Source organism: Bos indicus, chromosome 3 (assembly GCF_029378745.1).
Source record: "Bos indicus isolate NIAB-ARS_2022 breed Sahiwal x Tharparkar chromosome 3, NIAB-ARS_B.indTharparkar_mat_pri_1.0, whole genome shotgun sequence".
NCBI classification, from domain to species: Eukaryota; Metazoa; Chordata; class Mammalia; order Artiodactyla; family Bovidae; genus Bos; species Bos indicus.
In genome coordinates this window covers 114,136,294-114,154,647 of record NC_091762.1, presented here as the reverse complement: position 1 = coordinate 114,154,647, position 18,354 = coordinate 114,136,294, and the positions used below count along the sequence as shown (strand labels likewise).

Sequence of the window (18,354 nt, the reverse complement as noted above, 5' to 3'; positions counted from 1 at the left end):
ATCACACACCCAGCCAGACTCACGGGGGAGATAAGGCTCCCCAGAACTGCAGAGGGGACTGAGTCTAGCAGAGCCCAGTAGGGGCAGATGGTCATGGCCGCCTTTGGGGTGTCTGTCTGTTGCTGGGGTGGGGGAGCTTCCCTGGTGGCTCAGTGGTAAAGAATCCCCCTGCAATGCAGGAGACCTGGGTTTGATCCCTGGTTGAGAAGATCCCCTGGAGAAAGGCATGGCAACCCACTCCAGTATCCTTACCTGGGAAATCCCATGGACAAAGGTGCCTGGCAGGCTACAGTCCAGGGGCTCACAAAGAGTCGGACACAACTGAGTGACTAAGCACACACCCACCCCAATGGCAGGTGTTAACTCCTTGATGACCCTGAGCACGTAGCCCCAGGCTTCCTGGCGCCTAAGGACTCATAATGCTCACCCTTGTGACCCTGCCCTGTTGCTTCACCATCGGTCAGTCAAAGAACCGTGCACCAGCTAGTCACCTACCCCGTGACCCCTGCTCCTCCCCAGCTGTCTTTTAAAAGGCTTTGCAGAAACCCTTAGGGGACTTTGAGGTTTGGGTGGCAGGAACCTCCCGTCTCTTGCAGGGTCCTGCAGTAAACTGTGCTCCAGACTCAGACGTTTCGGCTTGTTTGGCTTCACTGTGCCTCTGGGCACAGGAACACGTGCTAACAAACTGGGCTGGGACCGGGGAGGGGGAGTGAGGCCCCTGGGGCACCACTTTTAAGAAGGTGCTTACTCTTGGGCTAGGGACTGACTGCCTCCCTAAATCTGGCACCTCGCTCACCCTACCCTAGTTCCAAGGCCAAGGCAGCAGCAAGAAGGAACCTGCATGTTTTGAATGTGAGCCCAGGTCACCTCCTGAGACAGGGCTGCTGAGAGCGCCGGGATTTGTACTGTCCCTGGGTTTGCTGGTCAGTGACCTCGCAGAGGCCTGTGGTCAGCAACCTTCCACCAAGAACCAAGTAAGCAAAATGAGCATTTTATGTCATAAAAAAGATACTCAGCTACATTCTCTGGAGACTTACCCAGGTTGTTAACGTATCAATTGTTGTTCCGTTACTCAGTCGTGTGTGTCCAACTCTTACGACCCCATGACTGCAGCCTGCCAGACTACTCTGTGCATGGAATTCTCCAGGCAAGAATACTGGAGCGAGTTTGACATTCCCTTCTCCAGGGGATCTTCCCGACCCAGGGATTGAACCCTCATCTCAGCAAGTGGACTCTTTACCATCCGAGCCTCTTGAGAAGTCCAGTGTATCTGTTGTTCTTTCCTTTCCATGGCTGAGCAGTGTTTCACTGTGTGGGTGTCTTGGGGTGTTTAATCATCTGCTCTTTGAAGGGCATTTGGGTTGTGTGGTTTCTTGCTATTTTGAATAAAGCTGCTGTGGACACTCATGTGCAGCTGCTGTTGTTCCATCACTAAGTCGTGTCTGACTGCGACCCCATAGACTGCAGCACGCCAGGCCTCCCTGTCCTTCACTGTCTCCCAGAGTTTGCTCAAACTCATGACCACTGAATTGGTGATGCCATCCAACCATCTCACCCTCATGAATATTCAGTTACATTTTCATTTCTCTGGAATCAGTGCCGAAGGGCAAAGGGTTTTAACCCTCGATATAGCAGTTGGGGACAGCAAGATGTTTCTAGTGCTTGGACAACAGAAAAGTGCTTTCTGAGTAAAGGAGGAAAGAGCAGGAAGAACTGAACAGTGCGCGAGCCTCCTTCACGGGAGCTGTGAGCGCAGGTAGAGGTCATGTAAGTATTTCCCCATCTGCATTTCAGTGTCCTCTTCATGCGCACAGGCGAAAATAGAAGCACAAATAGCTGGAGGAAACACAGCCTGTGAAACCTGCACTGTAAGTATTAATTGTAAAACACGAAACTGAGAGCTCTGCAATTACTACATCATTTATAACGGGGCTGTGACAATAGACCAGGAGTGTCTGGTCCCGCCATTCTGTAGTTCGCCTGCAGGTATGAATGTGGGGAGTGATTTAATCGGGGGCCCCTGATAAAGCTGAGTCACAGTGACTATGTAGCACCTGCAAAGCTCTCAAAGAAAAGGGCATCCTCTTAGCATACATATGTTAATTTAAAAGAAATTTAAAGAAGATTTGACTTTTACGTTAATCCAGTACAATGATGATAAAAAGATAGGTATTGGACCTGCATGTGAATCAAAGCTTGGTAGCTAAACAAAAATGTACTTCAAAGACAATGAGCAGATTTCCCTATAAAAAAATCGTATCTATTCACATGGAGCAAAATCTTGAGAAATAGCCTCAGAACATAGAATAAGGGATAAAGAAGTTAAAAGATGATAGATAACAAATGTGAGAGAATTTAATGGAAAAATAAATCCAACCATCTAACAATATTCTCCCAAAAGGGAAAATAATGCAGAAACATTATCTGAACATAGGAAAGAATTTTGAAAAAAGCAACTTTCATACCTACTAAGTGCTCGATCGCTCAATTATGTCCGACTCTTTGTGACCCCATGGACTGTAGCCTGCCAGGCTCCTCCTCTGTCCATGGGATTTTCCAGGCAAGAATACTGGAGTGGGTTACCATTTCCTTCTGCAGGGAAATGGAGACTGCAGTGTAAAAAAAAAAATGTGGCCAAACTCTTAGCAAACATAATTAAAATCTGGCCATACCTGACCCTGATCTGAATTACATTTCCCCTGTTTGGCTGAGCTGTGCAGCTCTTGGGATCTTAGTCCCCCACCCCCAGGGACTGAACCCATGCCCTCTGCAGTGAAAGCATGGAGTCCTAAGCACTGGACCGCCAGTGAATCTCCTGAATTACATTTTTAAAACAGTCAGACTCTATAAAAATAATTTTTCCAGAAGATAAAAAATAACTCCAAATGTGTAATGTGTTACCTTCAAAGAATTAAAAACCAGATTGAACACAAACTTCTTTAGAAGTTCAATCTAAGAAAATTAATTTGCTTTGAAAAAAGCAATAAAATGTAGCCCCTAGCAATTTTTTATTTAAAGGATTTGTAATTAATATTTGCAAGCAAGAAGCTGAAGAACTTTTTTAATGCATAATTTCCCTTGTAATACAAGATCATAACTCCTTCTAACATAATAATTTATAAATATTCTTGAGATTTCATATACAGAACCATATTTAAGAATGACTAAGTTTTGTTGAAAGAAATTGAGTAGGTGATAAGGATTTAAATTAGTTAAACCTACAAATAATCACAATAATTCTTTTAAATTTGCACATGAATTTGAAATCATAACAAATAATAATAAATGAAACTAATATGAAAACTAATAATGAAAATAATGATGTGATATGGTTTACAATCTCTGATAAAATTGCAGAAGATTGGATGATGTTGGAATAATAAATCAATTGGTAATCTTCATCTCCAATAAAAAGTAAAACACACTTAATTTTTTTTTAGCATGAAAATAATTAAACATAGGTTCAAGACTTTTTGAGAAATTGTAGCATAAAAACTAGTAAAAGCTGAACTCAGATTTTAAACCTCCAATTTCTCAAGAAGTGAAAGGAAATAAAAGCCAGTGTTTATAACAAAAGAGAGAAAGAAATGAGAGGGTGAAACAAGAAGATATATAAGATGTAGCAAAATACTATGCCAATAAAAGTGTTTTGGATCTCTTATCAAAAAGCACGGTCTGTATTATATGTTGAAAAATTCATTAACTAGATTTCTACAAGAAATCTATGCAAGAGAAATAGATGATTAAATATAAAATAAATTCTGGGCAAAAACAACAATAACAGCAATTAAAAAATATGTATATAAGTATGGCAAGATTAATATCAGACAATTTTAGGAAATAAACACAAAGCAGGACCCAAAGTCATTTTATTTAGTTAGTTATTATTTTTGGTAGCACTAGATCTTCATTGGTGCAAGAGGGCTTTCTCTCGTTGTGGCAAGAAGGGGCTACCTTCCTTGTAGTTCGTGGGCTTCTCATTGTGGTGGCTTCCCTTGTTTTGGAGAACAAACTCTAGACCCCTGGGCTTCGGTGGAAGTTATAGCACGTGGGCTTTGGTAGCTGTGGCACATGGGCTTAGTTGCTCTGAGACAAGTGGAATCTTCCTGGATCAGGGACCGAGCCCATGTCCTCTGCATTGGCAGGCAGATTCTTATCCACTGCGCCACCAAGGAAGTCCCCAAATCATTTTATATTCAGATAAAATCCATGGCTAAGCTACATCATAAAATATATTTATGTGATTAATAGCTTAATGTGGATGGAGAAGGAAGGGACAACCCACTCCAGTATTCTTGCCTGGAGAATCCCATAGGCAGAGGAGCCTGGCAGGCCATGGTCTGTAGGGTCGCAGAGAGTTGGACATGACTGAAGCGACTAAGCATGCAACTTAATGTGAAAATTAAGAAAAATAAAACTGGTAAACTGTCATAACTGAGTGAGTAGAAGACCTCAGCACTACTCTGAATTGCTGTCATCATGCTATGGAAATGAAACAGCATAACTTAACCATAAAAAAGGCGAGGGGAATAATAGATATAGTCTACACCTGGTGCTCTGGATGGCTTCACAAAGGTAACAGTAGTTTTGTAAGCACTGAAGTTTTGAACATGAGATTCAGGCAAAGCACCTTGGGAAAAAAAAAGTCTGATTCTCCTTAGGCTAATTAACCATACAATTTCTCTGATAGTTGCTCTTTTCTGGGGTTTACCCCCAGAGTCCCTGTTTACTCACCGTTCCTTCATTTCTCAGGCACATGGCACCAACCATGTAGGGATCTTTGATCACACAGAGCAGAGACCGCTGGGGCCTGGAAGGGCTCTGTATTAAATTTCAGTAGCTGTATTTGTAACCTGTCTAGAGGCATAATTCAATCTCCTCTGCTAATGTAATTACCATCTCTTTAACCCCTTACATAATCAACCACTGTTTACTAGGGCCAATGTACATTTGACCTTGGGGTGACAATGTGTTTCACCCATCAATGTCAAACAGCCCAGCTGGCCTGGGTGTGTTGAAAATAGATTTTGATTTGGGGGGAAGAAACTAGTTTTTAAAATTATACATGAGTAATACATGAATGGGCTTCCCAGGCGTCTCAGTGCATGAAGAATCCACCTGCAATACAGGAGATGCAGGAGACTCAGGTTCAATCCCTGGGTCGGGGAGATCACTTGGAGGAGGGCATGGAACCCACTCCAGTTTTCTTGCCTGGAGAATCCCCATGGAGGGAGGAGCCTGACGGGATACAGTCCATAGGGTTGCAAAAAGTTGGACATAACTGAGCATGCACGCATGCAATACATGCTGCTGCTGCTGCTGCTGCTAAGTCACTTCAATTGTGTCCAACTCTGTGTGACCCCATAGACAGCAGCCCACCAGGCTCCCCCGTCCCTGGGATTCTCCAGGCAAGAACACTGGAGTGGGTTGCCATTTCCTTCTCTGTGCAATACATGAATACATTCTTATTGTGAAAGAATCAAAGATACATAAATACACTGAAGAGATTGAACTCTGTCATGATCAGAGACTCAACCTGGATGCTGGGGCACAGTGTTAGCCCCTCAGTCGTGTCCAACTCTGTGATCCCATGGACTGTAGCCCACCAGGCTCCTCTGTCCATAGAATTGTCCCTGGGATTTTCCAGGTAAGAATACTAGAGTGCATAGCCATTCCCTTCTCCAGGGGATCATCCTGACCCAGGGATTGACCTGAGTCTCCTGCATTGCAGGCAGAGTCTTTATAGTCGGAGCCTCCAGGGAAGCTGGGGTAACAGTGGTGCCTGAACAGACAGAATCCCTGACCTAGCAGTGCTCCCTGCTCATAAGACAGCCTGCAAGTCTGATTCTTTGAGAAGCAAAAGGTTCACTGCTATGACGATAACACTCAACACCTCTCATCTGGGCTCTACTGGGAAGACACAGTTTCATCTATTGTTTTATTTTCACTTTCTTCCATTTTCTTCCAGAAGATGGAAAGCCATAATTGCTGAGCGTGTGGGTTTACTCTTCTGTTTTTGTGCTGCTATGAGATATTTAAAGATAGTTTTTGAGAGGGAAAAAAAAATTCCAAGAAAGAACCTTCTGTTGTTGAAAACTCTAGGTTTTTCATGTGATAATATGTGACATGAAAGCATATAAGAAAAAGGATTCTTTTAAAATGTTCACTGTTTTTGAATTCCTCCAAGAAAATATGTGTGGTTTTTAGGCCCAGAATTGCTGACATTCACCAACAATCCAAATCTGCTTCTGCTTAGAGTTCAGGATGCTCGGAGACTTGAAAGCAGGAGCTGGAAGGAAGCTTCGGGACCTTGGGCGGCGGGGCTGTGCGCGTGCAGCTTAAGGAGGGAACAGGTCCTGTTTCACGTGCTGCCCGTTCCCCGTGCCCCTGCCCATGGGTGTGGTCCCTCCATTCTCCTGATCACAGGCTGAGGCCCTTCTGGACGCGGCTGTGACTGAGGGTCTGTAGTGGCTCATATTCCAGGCCAACTTGGGAAGCCACACTTGGTTCCTGGGAGCCCAGGGTGGTGAGGGTTGTGAGTGCTACACCTCTGATGGGTGGGAAGAGGGATGGTGGCCCCCACGACTGTCATAAGGTTTAGCAGCATTTACCCTTTAGGCTCTCTTCACCCAGCCTGACCCCATCTTCATCTACTTCTGGTTTATTCTTTTATTTTGAAGATCACCAATTTTACCCATTCTTGCTTTCATATTTAGTTATAGAAGGTAAGAAATATAAGAAAAATCACTCAGCTCCTCCAGCCTGTCATCTAGTACGTAGCTATTCTTTACCAGGGTAGCCTTCCTGAATTCCTCCTAATTCATTTAGAGCTATTTATATTCATTGGCAGACACATTCATATAAAACAGTGTGTGTGTGTGTGCACGCGTGTGTGTGTGTCAACTCTTATTATACAAATATAATTTTTTAAACAAAACTCTCATGGACATATTTCTAGATTAGTATGTATAACTACCTCATTTTTAATGGCTTCCTGCTGCTGCTGCTGATGCTAAGTCGCTTCAGTCGTGTCCGACTCTTAGCGATCCCATGGACTGCAGCCTACGAGGCTCCTCCGCCCTTGGGATTTTCCAGGCAAGAGTACTGGAATGGGTTGCCATTGCCTTCTCCAAATGGCTTCTTAGAGTTCCTCTATTCAAATCTACAGTGATTTATTCCATCATTCTATTTTGCTACAAATGAAAGTGTTTTTCCAGCTTTTCCCCTATTTTCCCCAATTATTTTCTAGCAATACAAACCGAACATCCTGGAACATTATTTGTGCTATTATTTCCATAGTATGGATGCTCTGCAGTGTCATTATGGAGTCAAAGCGTATGGTATTCCATTAGCCTATTCAAAACGGTGTTGTTGATACCCTAAGAATAGACATTAAATGGAAGAGAATAAATAAAAAATCTAATATAGAGAAATTTAATATCAAGAAAATGTAGATTTTCTAAATGCTAATGGAAGTATAAATTCAAATAAATATCATTGTAATTAACCATATATTTGCAAAAATATACTTGATATATTCCTCAGACAGCATACAAAGTAATTTCCATGTGGATTAGAGATCCAAATGACATAACAACTATTTAAATATTACCAGAAAATATAAAAGATTTATTTTCCTAACCAAGGAGGAGTGAGGGGTGGAGATGGGAACAGGGTGGAAAGCCAGCCTTTACAAGGAGAAAGCTTATAAACCACACATAATAATATGGACATACTTGATTTCACGAAAATTAATGCTGTGCATATCACACACACAAACATACAAAGTGAAAGGCAAATGACAAACTGATCATTTAGCATATTTAATAGCAAATGCAATATTTCTGCTTTATTAACAATGCTACAGCCTTTGACTTGTGGATCACAATCAACTGTGGAAAATTCTGAAAGAGATGGGAATACCAGACCACCTGATGTGCCTCTTGAGAAACCTGTATGAAGGTCAGGAAGCAACAGTTAGAACTGGACATGGAACAACAGACTGGTTCCAAATAGGAAAAGGAGTTCGTCAAGGCTGTATACTGTCACCCTGTTTATTTAACTCATATGCAGAGTACATTATGAGAAACGCTGGACTGGAAGAAACACAAACTGGAATCAAGATTGCTGGGAGAAATATCAATAACCTCAGATATGCAGATGACACCACCCTTATGGCAGAAAGTGAAGAGGAACTCAAAAGCCTCTTGATGAAAGTGAAAGTGGAGAGTGAAAAAGTTGGCTTAAAGCTCAACATTCAGAAAACGAAGATCATGGCATCCAGTCCCATCACTTCATGGGAAATAGATGGGGAAACAGTGGAAACAGTGTCAGATTTATTTTTCTGGGCTCCAAAATCACTGCAGATGGTGACTGCAGCCATGAAATTAAAAGACACTTACTTCTTGCAAGGAAAGTGATGACCAACCTAGATAGCATATTCAAAAGCAGAGACATTACTTTGCCAACAAAGGTTCGTCTAGTCAAGGCTATGGTTTTTCCAGTGGTCATGTATGGATATGAGAGTTGGACTATAAAGAAAGCTGACTGCAAAAGAATCGATACTTTTGAACTGTAGTGTTGGAAAAGACTCTTGAGAGTCCCTTGGACTGCAAGGAGATCCACCCAGTCCATCCTAAAGGAGATCAGTCTGGGTGTTCATTGGAAGGACTGATGTTGAAGCTGAAACTCCAATACTTTGGCCACCTGATGCGAAGAGCTGACTCACTGGAAAAGACTCTGATGCTGGGAAAGATGGGGGGCAGGAGGAGAAAGGGACGACAGAGGATGAAATGGTTGGATGGCATCATTGACTCTATGGACATAGGTTTGGATGGACTCTGGGAGTTGGTGATGGACAGGGAGGCCTGGCATGCTGTGGTTCATGGGGTTGCAAAGAGTCAGACACGATTCAGCGACTGAACTGAAGAACAAATGTATTCAATAGGTAAAGATTTCCTATTAGACAAAGATAAACATCTCAACCAAAAGCATACGAACAAATAATTAACAGACATTGTACAGAGACGTAACACATTAGAAAAAGATGCTCAAGTCTGCTAATGAGGAAAACGAAAATTGAAAACTCAGGAAGGAACTATTTTTCTACCTTATATTTAGAAAAAAAATAAAAACTGATAATAGCCAGTAGTGGTAAAACCTTGTACAAATGGGTATTCTTATATACTCTTAACTGAGGTTTAAATTTGTGTTCTTTAGAAAATAATTTTGCAGATTTTATTTAAATATTACATTCCTAGTCTTCCTCTTGATGAAAAGACTTTCCCTGGGACTCTAGCCCCGTTCTAGGCTCTTAGGGAGAGCTACGATTTGAGTACCTCCGCTTGCTCTAAGGGGTTGGTAGATGCCTATGTCTCTGACACCACAGAGCGGGTCACCCTGCACAGGCAGACTGTCTACCTGTGCTCATCTCATTCAAGCAAAGTCTTATTTAAGGCTGACTACCCTCTATAGTTGGCTTCTCTGATAGCTCAGCTGGTAAAGAATTCACCTGCAATGGAGGAGACCCTGGTTCGATTCCTGGGTCAGGAAGATTCCCCTGGAGAAGGGATAGGCTACCCACTCCAGTATTCTTGGACTTCCCTGGTGGCTCAGATGTTAAAGAATCCACTTGCAATGTGGGAGACCTGTGTTCGATCCCTGGATTGAGAAGATCCTCTGGAGGAGGGCATGGCAACCCACTCCAGAGTCTTGCCTGGAGACTCCCATGGACAGAGTCGAACACGCCTGAGCAACTACACACAGAGACACCCTCTATAGTAGTTGGAGGTGCTCCTTTGCTTGAAATCTTGATTTCCAAGCTCCAACTTTGTGCAAGCCCCATTCTCTCTTTGTTCTTGGACAGAAAGAATGAATGAATAAGTTTTAAAAATAAACATTGCATTCCTGATGAAGTAGTATCATGCAAGACTTAAGTAATACTTTATAAAACAATTAAGAATGACAAGAAAGCTTAAAACCACCATATATTCTTCTTTCATTTATTCTGGAAATAGAACTGACATACGACCCAGCAATCCCACTGCTGGGCATACACACTGAGGAAACCAGAATTGAAAGAGACACATGTACCCCAATGTTCATCACAGCACTGTTTATAATAGCCAGGACATGGAAGCAACCTAGATGTCCATCAGCAGACTAATGGATAAAAAAGCTGTGGTACATATACACAATGGAATATTACTCAGCCATTAAAAAGAATACATTTGAATCAGTTCTAATGAGGTGGATGAAACTGGAGCTGATTATACAGAGTGAAGTAAGCCAGAAAGAAAAATACCAATACAGTATACTAATGCATATATATGGAATTTAGAAAGATGGTAACAATAACCCTGTATATGAGACAGCAAAAGAGACACAGATGTATAGAACAGTCTTTTGGACTCTGTGGGAGAGGGTGAGGGAGAGATGATTTGAGAGAATGGCATTGAAACATGTATATTACCATATGTGAAATGGATTGCTAGTCCAGGTTCGATGTATGATACAGGGTGCTCAGGGCTTGTGCACTGGGATGACCCAGAGGGATGGGATGGGGAGGGAGGTGGGAGGGGGGTTCAGGATGGGGAACACATGTATGTGTTCATGTCAATGTATGGCAAAACCAATACAATATTGTAAAGTAATTAGCATCAAAAACAAATTAATTTAAAAAATAGAATGACAAGAAAACTTAATAACCACCAAATATTCTTCTTTCATTTATTCTCTGTTAGAATGAATAATGGTTTTTCTACTCTTGATTGTTTTTAAAGAAGCACCATTTAGAGACATTCCCCAATTCTACTTTTCTATTTTCTATATTAACCTCTCTGTTCTGCTTTTACCAGGCTCTCACTTCTTAAATTGCACGTGTAGTGTTTAATGCATTTTTAAATTAATCAACATGTGGAAGGCGATGAATTTATCTCTAGGGATGACTTTGGCTGAATTACATTATTTTGATATGTAGTATTCTTATGACCATTTTCTAAATAATAGGATGGTGAGGAAGTAGAGTCAATGGGTATAGATGACCCTTTTAAGACAGAAAGGGAAGGAGCATGGAGGAAGCAGATGGAGAGGAGTGTGCAGTCAGGAGGGGAGTCTCCTTGAGACTAGAAAGAACTAAGCACATGTAAATGCTGATTGGGAAGAGCCAGTGAAGGGAACATTGACGGATAGCATAGAAGTGGGAAGAGACGCCAGTAGAGTCGGGCCCTGAGGGTAGGAATATTGAGTACTGTCCCTGGTGGCTCCTTTCAAATGCATGGTCATTCTGAGCATGTTGCCTTGGCTGCCTCCAGAGAGGCTCAGAGGTAGAGAATGGGCTTGTGGACATAGCCGGGAAAGAAGAGGCTGGGGCAAGCTGAGAAAGTAGCATTGACATGCGCACACTGGTTGGTTGGCTTGGTTGCTAAGTCGTGTCCAGCTCTTGTGACCCCAGGGACTGTAGCCCTCCAGGCCCCATTGTCCATGGGATTTCCCAAGCAAGAATACTGGAGTGGATTGTCATTTCCTTCTCCAGGGGATCTTCCTGACCCAACAATCGACCATGCATCTCTTGCATTGCAAGCGGATTCTTTACTGCTGAGCCATCAAGGAAGCCCATATATACCCTATGAGAGTTGGACAGAACTGAGCGACTAAACACACAGTGGGTGAAATGGATAACTAGCAGGAAGCTGCTGTATAACACAGGGATCCCAGCCTGGTGCTCTGCGATGAATTAGAGGGATGGAATGGTAGGGGAGGGTGGCTTAAGAGGGAAGGGATATACATACATACATATACATATATACATATAATTATAACTGATTCACATTGATGTATGGCAGGGACCACCACAACCTTGTAAAGCAATTGTCCTCCAACTAAAAAAAAAGAAACATGCCAGCTCTGGGCCCCTCTCCTCTACATCTGCCCATCCCCATCACCCAACCAAAGTTGACTCGTGTTCTGGATCCAGCCGGTGCTACAGGAGGAAGTGGAACAATGTTGAGTTCCCATGTGTAAATTGTCTCTGCTGGGCTGCTCTCTGGACTTGGCTTGGGCTGAGCTGGCTGGCTTGGGATGCACAGACCAGCAATGGGAGGAAAGGAGTCCAGCTGGAAGTAGACTCAGGTCAAGTTGCAACCAGAAACCCCACACACCTGCTCAAAACAGAGCTCTGATAGTCTCATCCTCCCCTAAGGCCTCTGATAGCTCTCCATTGCCCTTGCAACACAAGCAAACCCTCCCAGTGGCTTTCCAGGGCTTCTGCTGCAGAGCTGTAGGTAATACTTCTGGATCTTCCATCACACTCTTTCTCTAGGGGGCTAGAATATTGCCCTCACTTCCTTTGTTGATGCCTTAAATGTCGGATCCTCTCTTTCCTTCAAATTTATTGCAAAAGCCACTTCCTCCACGAAGCACGATCTGGATTCCCATACACAGAAATTACCTTCATTCTCCTCTAACTGCCATCACCCTTACTTTGTGTCCTCTTTCAACACCAGGATCCCCATCTTGAGCCTAAATCACTTCATTTGGAACTCAGCCAAGCCTGGAAAGTCTGTAGGATGCCCGGGTTGAAATTTTCAGGAGTCAATTTACCTGGGAGACCATGCACCTCTTGACAAGAACTCATCCTGAGGGAACAAAACCAAGGCCAGCAGGAGGTCAGTGACAATGAACTTGAAGACAGTAGCCATCTAGGCACCAGAATCCATACAGATATCAGCACTGGGGTTGACCTTGTGGGGGAAGACCAGCCCCAGGGACTGCATAAGATCTCAGAGGCCTGGACATCAGTGTTGGCAGCTCCAGGGAGGATGTCCAGGCCATCTGACGGCAGCAGGGACCACGTTGGCAAATGGAAGAATGTGAACTTGAAGCCACCTAAGTCAGGAAGGAGGATGTATTGGCTCACACATCCTGGAAAGATTGAAGGCAGGAGGAGAAGGAGACGACAGAGGATGAGATGATCAGATGGCATCACCAACTCAATGGACATGAGTTTGAGCAAGCTCCAGGAGTTGGTGATGGACAGGAAAGCCTGGTGTGCTACAGTCCATGGGGTCACAAAGAGTCGGACACGATTGAGTGACTGAACTGACCTGACTGACATCCCGGAAGGCCAGGGCAGAGTTGGCCTCTGGGAACCCAGATCCCAGGGTGGAGATGACACCCTCAGGTGTGACTTTGCTCCATACCTCTTCCTTCTCTGCTCTGAGCTTGTTCCCTTCATGTGCAGTGGGTTCACCCTTAAGCAGCCATAGTCCTGGCCATCGTTGGCATTGCCTACTGTCATCCCAACTTGGTTACCCGGAGCACACCTCAGTACCTGCAAAGGTGGATTGGGCTTGGGGAGAACCCCTGTGCCCACCCACAGACTAATCAAAGAGGCCAGTGGAATGAATCAGGAATATAAATGGGTAGTCACATGGCAGTGAGCTGGTTGTAGTAGAGGAGGAAGTGTTTCCCATAGGAAATGATGATCTGACTACCCAAGGAGGGCAGTGCTCTATGGAGGTGTCTTCAAGGGCACTGGGAGCAGAGCTGCAGTGGAGACATCCCTGGGACCCCATTGGGAGAGAAGAATGGTGGTGGATCTCCCCAAGGAGACCAGGGGCCATGTTTCCTGAACGCAGGAGGCTACCGGAGCCAAGTGGGAGGAAGTTGCAAAGGCAGAGATCTCACAACTTAGAGGTACCCCTCTCGTGATAGTTTTTATCGCCTAATTGTGATGCCCTGAGTGAACTGGGTCACACTGCTTTGTTATAGACATTTGTAGGTGTAAATTACAGTCCTTACAAAGTCCTGAGTTCCTTGACCACCGGACCTGTTTCTGCTCCCCCAGAGAACACAGCCCAGCACCTTACGTAATGCAGAAGATGTAATTAGCAGTCAAATGTATTCATTTTTATTGTGATCAAAAGGCCCAGGTTTACCTTTTTATCTGAACCTATCATTTGGGACATAAATTAATCCCTAACACTGAGTCAGCCCCTAATAGCCATGGTGTTGGGGTCCCTGTTATGGAGCTACTCAGGTGCTCCTACCAAAGCGCCAGCAGCGGAGGTTACAACATCTCAGACATGGTGGTCCCTTCCCCCTCCTATTGTGCCCTGCGGATCTCAGAGAACCTCTGTCAGCTGGTCCCCAGGGTATTTCCAGAAGGGAAGGGATGTTCGACTTGCTCCTGTTCCAGATAAAGCTTTGAGGCAGGTCTAACCTCTGCGTGTTCGGACTCCGAGCCCAGGGCTTGTTTCGACACGTTGCCCTGCCTGCTGGTAAGGACGGTTCTGGGTGAATTACATCTTTCTGAAGAGCATGAAGTTTTTGCCAAACAGCGCCTTTCCTTTTGCTGGAAACTACAACTTCCCTGATATGTAGACACTTTTTGCCGTGAATCAACGACCCAGACCACTTACCACAAATTACAAATGACAGGCTGAAATGAGCATTGTCGTGTGAATTTCCATCTCAGTGCCTTCAGAGCTCTAGGGAAAGCCGCTTGGTACCCCATCCCGGTCACTGGAAAGTTGCCTGATGAAAATGGAAAGAAAAAATGTAACCCCCTCTCTCTCTGCTCCCGCCCTCTGCCTCTCCAGACCCCTGCCCTCCATCTCCCCTCTGTTTCACATCCTATGACTCACGGGACCTGCAAGTGAGTCACTGAGATCCCCACAGTGAGTGTGCTTGGCCAGGGCCAGGTACCCTTCTTGTCAGGAGGCGCCTCCCACACACACTCCTTACGACGTGCCCCAGCAAGCCTTGGGCAGAGAGAGACCTCAGAGCTGCTGTCTCCTTGCTCAAGCTCTCTCTTCCCCGTTGAGAGACATCCTTACACCAACCCTCCTAGCTGAAGGCAGTCAGAACTTCCTGCAGTTGAACAACTCTTGTGGGTGTTAGATTGTTTTTCAAACACAGTGAACCTTTCCTGGTCCTCCCCCTTACCTGGTCAGGGTCTGAAGACACTGCCTCCGTGTGTCCAGCTGCAATGGTGAGAAATCTCACAGACCCTCACAAGCTGATGATTTCTGACAAATTGGAACCTAAGCTACTTGGTTGAGTGTGCTGTGTTCAGTCGCTAAGTTCTGTCTGCTTCTTTGTGACCACATGGACTGTAGCCTGCCAGGTTCCTCTGTCCATGGGATTCTCCAGACAAGAATACTGAAGTGGGTTACCATTTCCTTCTCCAAGGGATCTTCCCTACCCAGGAATAGAACCCAGGTCTCTGCACTTCAGGCAGATTCTTTACCGTCTGAGCCACCAGATAAACCATAAGTTGCTTGGTTAATAGAGCATATTTGCAGAAAATATTCTTGGCACAGTGCCCAAGAATTGGTACCTCTACATAGATTAAATTTCTCTTCCTTTCCCTTACGTCTTTTTCTATTTTCTTTCCTTTTCTCTTCTGTATTAGCATGCAAGCTTTTAGAAAGCAGAGTGCTGACTATCTGGCCCAACTTCTTGAATCATGCTTGGCGCATGCTGAGCTCAACAGATATTTGGTTTATTGACCGATTTTTCAAAATTGATGTCAGAATGTTCTGAGCTCAGGGAGGTAATGGACCTTCTCTGTTTTCTTCCCCAGTGACCCATAGACTCACTGCAGGATAACAATGGCAACGCTTTACGTGCTAGACACAGTGTTACACGTTTCACACAGGAGCATCTCACTGAATCCATGCAAGACTCTATGGTGTTGGCATTGCTATTATTTGCATCTTTACCACCAATGAAACTAAGATTCTGGGCTCTCCAGCCTACAAGTGGAGGAGCAGGGATTTGAACCTAGGTCCTGCTGACTGCAGAGGCTGTATCCATCCCTAGGTGTGTGTCAACAGGTCAGATTAATCACCTTAATGTGACCCAAGTGGAGAAGGAAATGGCAAACCACTTCAGTATTCTTGCCTGGAGAAGCCCATGGACAGAGGAGCCTGGTGGGCTACAGTCCATGGGGTCACAAAGAGTTGGACACGGCTGAGCAACTAACACATGTGAGACCAGAGAGAAGTGACATTTCATTCAAGTTTCAGCAGGGCGGAATGCAGGGGTATCACATCAAGATTGCTGGGACATTGAGTCAATGACAAAGAAACCCATGAGGGCAGCCAATCTAAGCCACACAGCCCCACAGTATCATAGAGAAGCCCCCAGTCTCACAGGACGTGACCAGGACTCTACCGAAGAGCAGTTATTCCAGGAAACCAGGTCACAGAGAACCGGATCCTCACCTTGATGGGAACGCAGACTGTCCTCTCCATCACTGAAGTGCAGGCATCTCAGGGGTCATGAGATTCCTCTGCCCAGACCCCAGCCTGCACCAGGTGCGGGTAAGTGTGCCCCGCACCCCATCCCGTTTGGTCTTCTGAACTCCAAGTGGGCAATCTCTGTGTCTCTTGGCTCAACTCAGATAAAGAATTTTTCCAAATGAATTTTATCACAGATGAGTATCTGTGCCTATCTAGCGTAAATATGTATGTGTGTATATATATGATATTATACACACACACAAGTACCCCTACTGAACGCAGAGTTCTTTGCCCAGTATAACTGAAGGTCAGTAATATCCACACATGGAACAACCAGATTAGGAACAAACCTCAGCACCTGGACCAACGTTCCTCTCCTCCGATCCCCACGTGGTCTATGGCTAGTGGGCTGGCGTTGCTTCTAACAGCAACGTTTGCTTTGCATTCAGAGTCTCCTCTCCTCAGCAAGAAACATCATGGCTTCTCAAGTGTCTGTCCAAATAGTCTGGCATAGAGAGGTGTCTCTGATTCGCTCTGTAAGGGCCACTCCCGGTGGTGTTTGGCACCAAATGCTGTGGACACAGTTTTCCCCTTTGACCTTGGCTGGGGTCACCAGGCCGCCCTACTTGAGCAGCTCCAGCACTGCTAATGCAATTCCTATCAATGCTTCTGTTTTGAATGAGTGACTCTGGATTCTTTGTTCAAACAAGTCTTTCTTCTGAGTATCAATAATTAACTGCTAAACCGGTTAAGTCCAAAGCTCTCTCAGAAAAATTGTTAACATTTAACCATGAAGACAATCCTGGTTTACATTTGTTACATATATTTTTTTCTTTATATTGTATGCTCTAGCAAATCTAATCATTTTGATTTTGCAGCTGCTTGATAATCATGTCCTAATCTTTCTTTCACTCAGTGTATCTTTGAAAGTTCTAGAAGTACATATGTTAGCCTCAAATACATTTCTACTAAGCCCCAAGCAGACCCAGGATCCTGACTGTGCTCCAAACCAAATTTTACTGTTAAGTATAAATTGCTACTTTGTTGATGTTTACTTTAATGTTTTTAATAAATGTTTCTCCACCAAATATGAAAGAGAACAATTGGCATGCAGTGAACATATATAACAGGCTACTTTGTGTAGTTAAAGGGCAATGCCATCTGTAGCCTCTTTTATTTAGCCAAGGTAGCTCAATTTTTTCCATCGATAACAATAAACAATGAAACCTCATCTGTTTGGGGAACGGTGAAGAGGGACTTCGTATTCAATTACGTGTTATAGTTATTAATCATCCAGCTAATTGGCTGAGGAATACCATTGCCTAGGGCAGTATAAATTAGTTTGACCCAACAGTATTTGCTTAATCAGATTTCACAAATAAACTAGTGGAAAAATAAATAAATGTATGCAAGGCTCTAAACTGGGCATTAGATGACTGACATCTGTCCTTGTGTTTAAGAATCTTATAGTCCAGTTGATGACACGTGACATGGCTTTTCTGAGCAAGATGGTGGGCCGTGACTCACACTTAACAACCACTACATAAGTTGGAAAAGACTCTGATGCTGGGAGGGATTGGGGGCAGGAGGAGAAGGGGACGACAGAGGATGAGATGGCTGGATGGCATCACCGACTCAATGGACGTGAGTCTGAGTGAACTCTGGGAGATGGTGATGGACAGGAAGGCCTGTCGTGCTGCGATTCATGGGGTCACAAAGAGTCGGACACGACTGAGCAACTGAACTGAACTGAACTGACATAAGTTGCCTTGAGTCATTTTTGAAACAAGCATCCTTCTGTATCCCTTTGTCTGTGTGTCCATAGGTACATGCAAACACTACATGCCCTAATTGCAGAATGGAGTTAAAAATTAGCCACCTCCCAGAACCTGTGGGGCATTTCTGCAAATACAGTGTTGACAGGACCAGAGAGAAAAAAACCACTGACTTCTGAGAAATGCTTCAGGTTCAGAGGTAAATATGCCTGTGAAGGAAGTATTCTAGGTCCCAATTTAAAGTGTGGGGTCTCAGGGACTTTCCTGGTGGCCCAGTGGTTAAGACTGTGCTTCCCCAACAGGGGACACGGGTTTGATCCCTGGTTGGGAAT

The 18,354-nt window shown here is 44.3% G+C and overlaps 1 long non-coding RNA gene across 5 annotated transcripts in view; it reads right to left on the bottom strand.

Moving 5' to 3' along the window:
* The window catches only part of LOC109556557 (uncharacterized), a 67,485-nt gene extending 50,592 nt beyond the window's left edge, over window positions 1–16,893 (bottom strand). The window contains exons 1-3 of one of the 5 annotated variants that reach the window (XR_011565956.1): window positions 16,598–16,892; window positions 14,421–14,535; window positions 2,466–2,609 (exon numbers count right to left, since the gene is read on the bottom strand). This is a non-coding gene — a long non-coding RNA (uncharacterized lncRNA). Of the gene's footprint in view, window positions 1–2,465; window positions 2,610–7,799; window positions 12,636–14,420; window positions 14,536–16,597 lie in introns of those variants that run through there. The other 4 variants (XR_011565957.1, XR_011565955.1, XR_011565954.1 and 1 more) reach the window with 4 other exon arrangements.
* Between the last annotated feature and the right edge of the window lie 1,461 nt (window positions 16,894–18,354).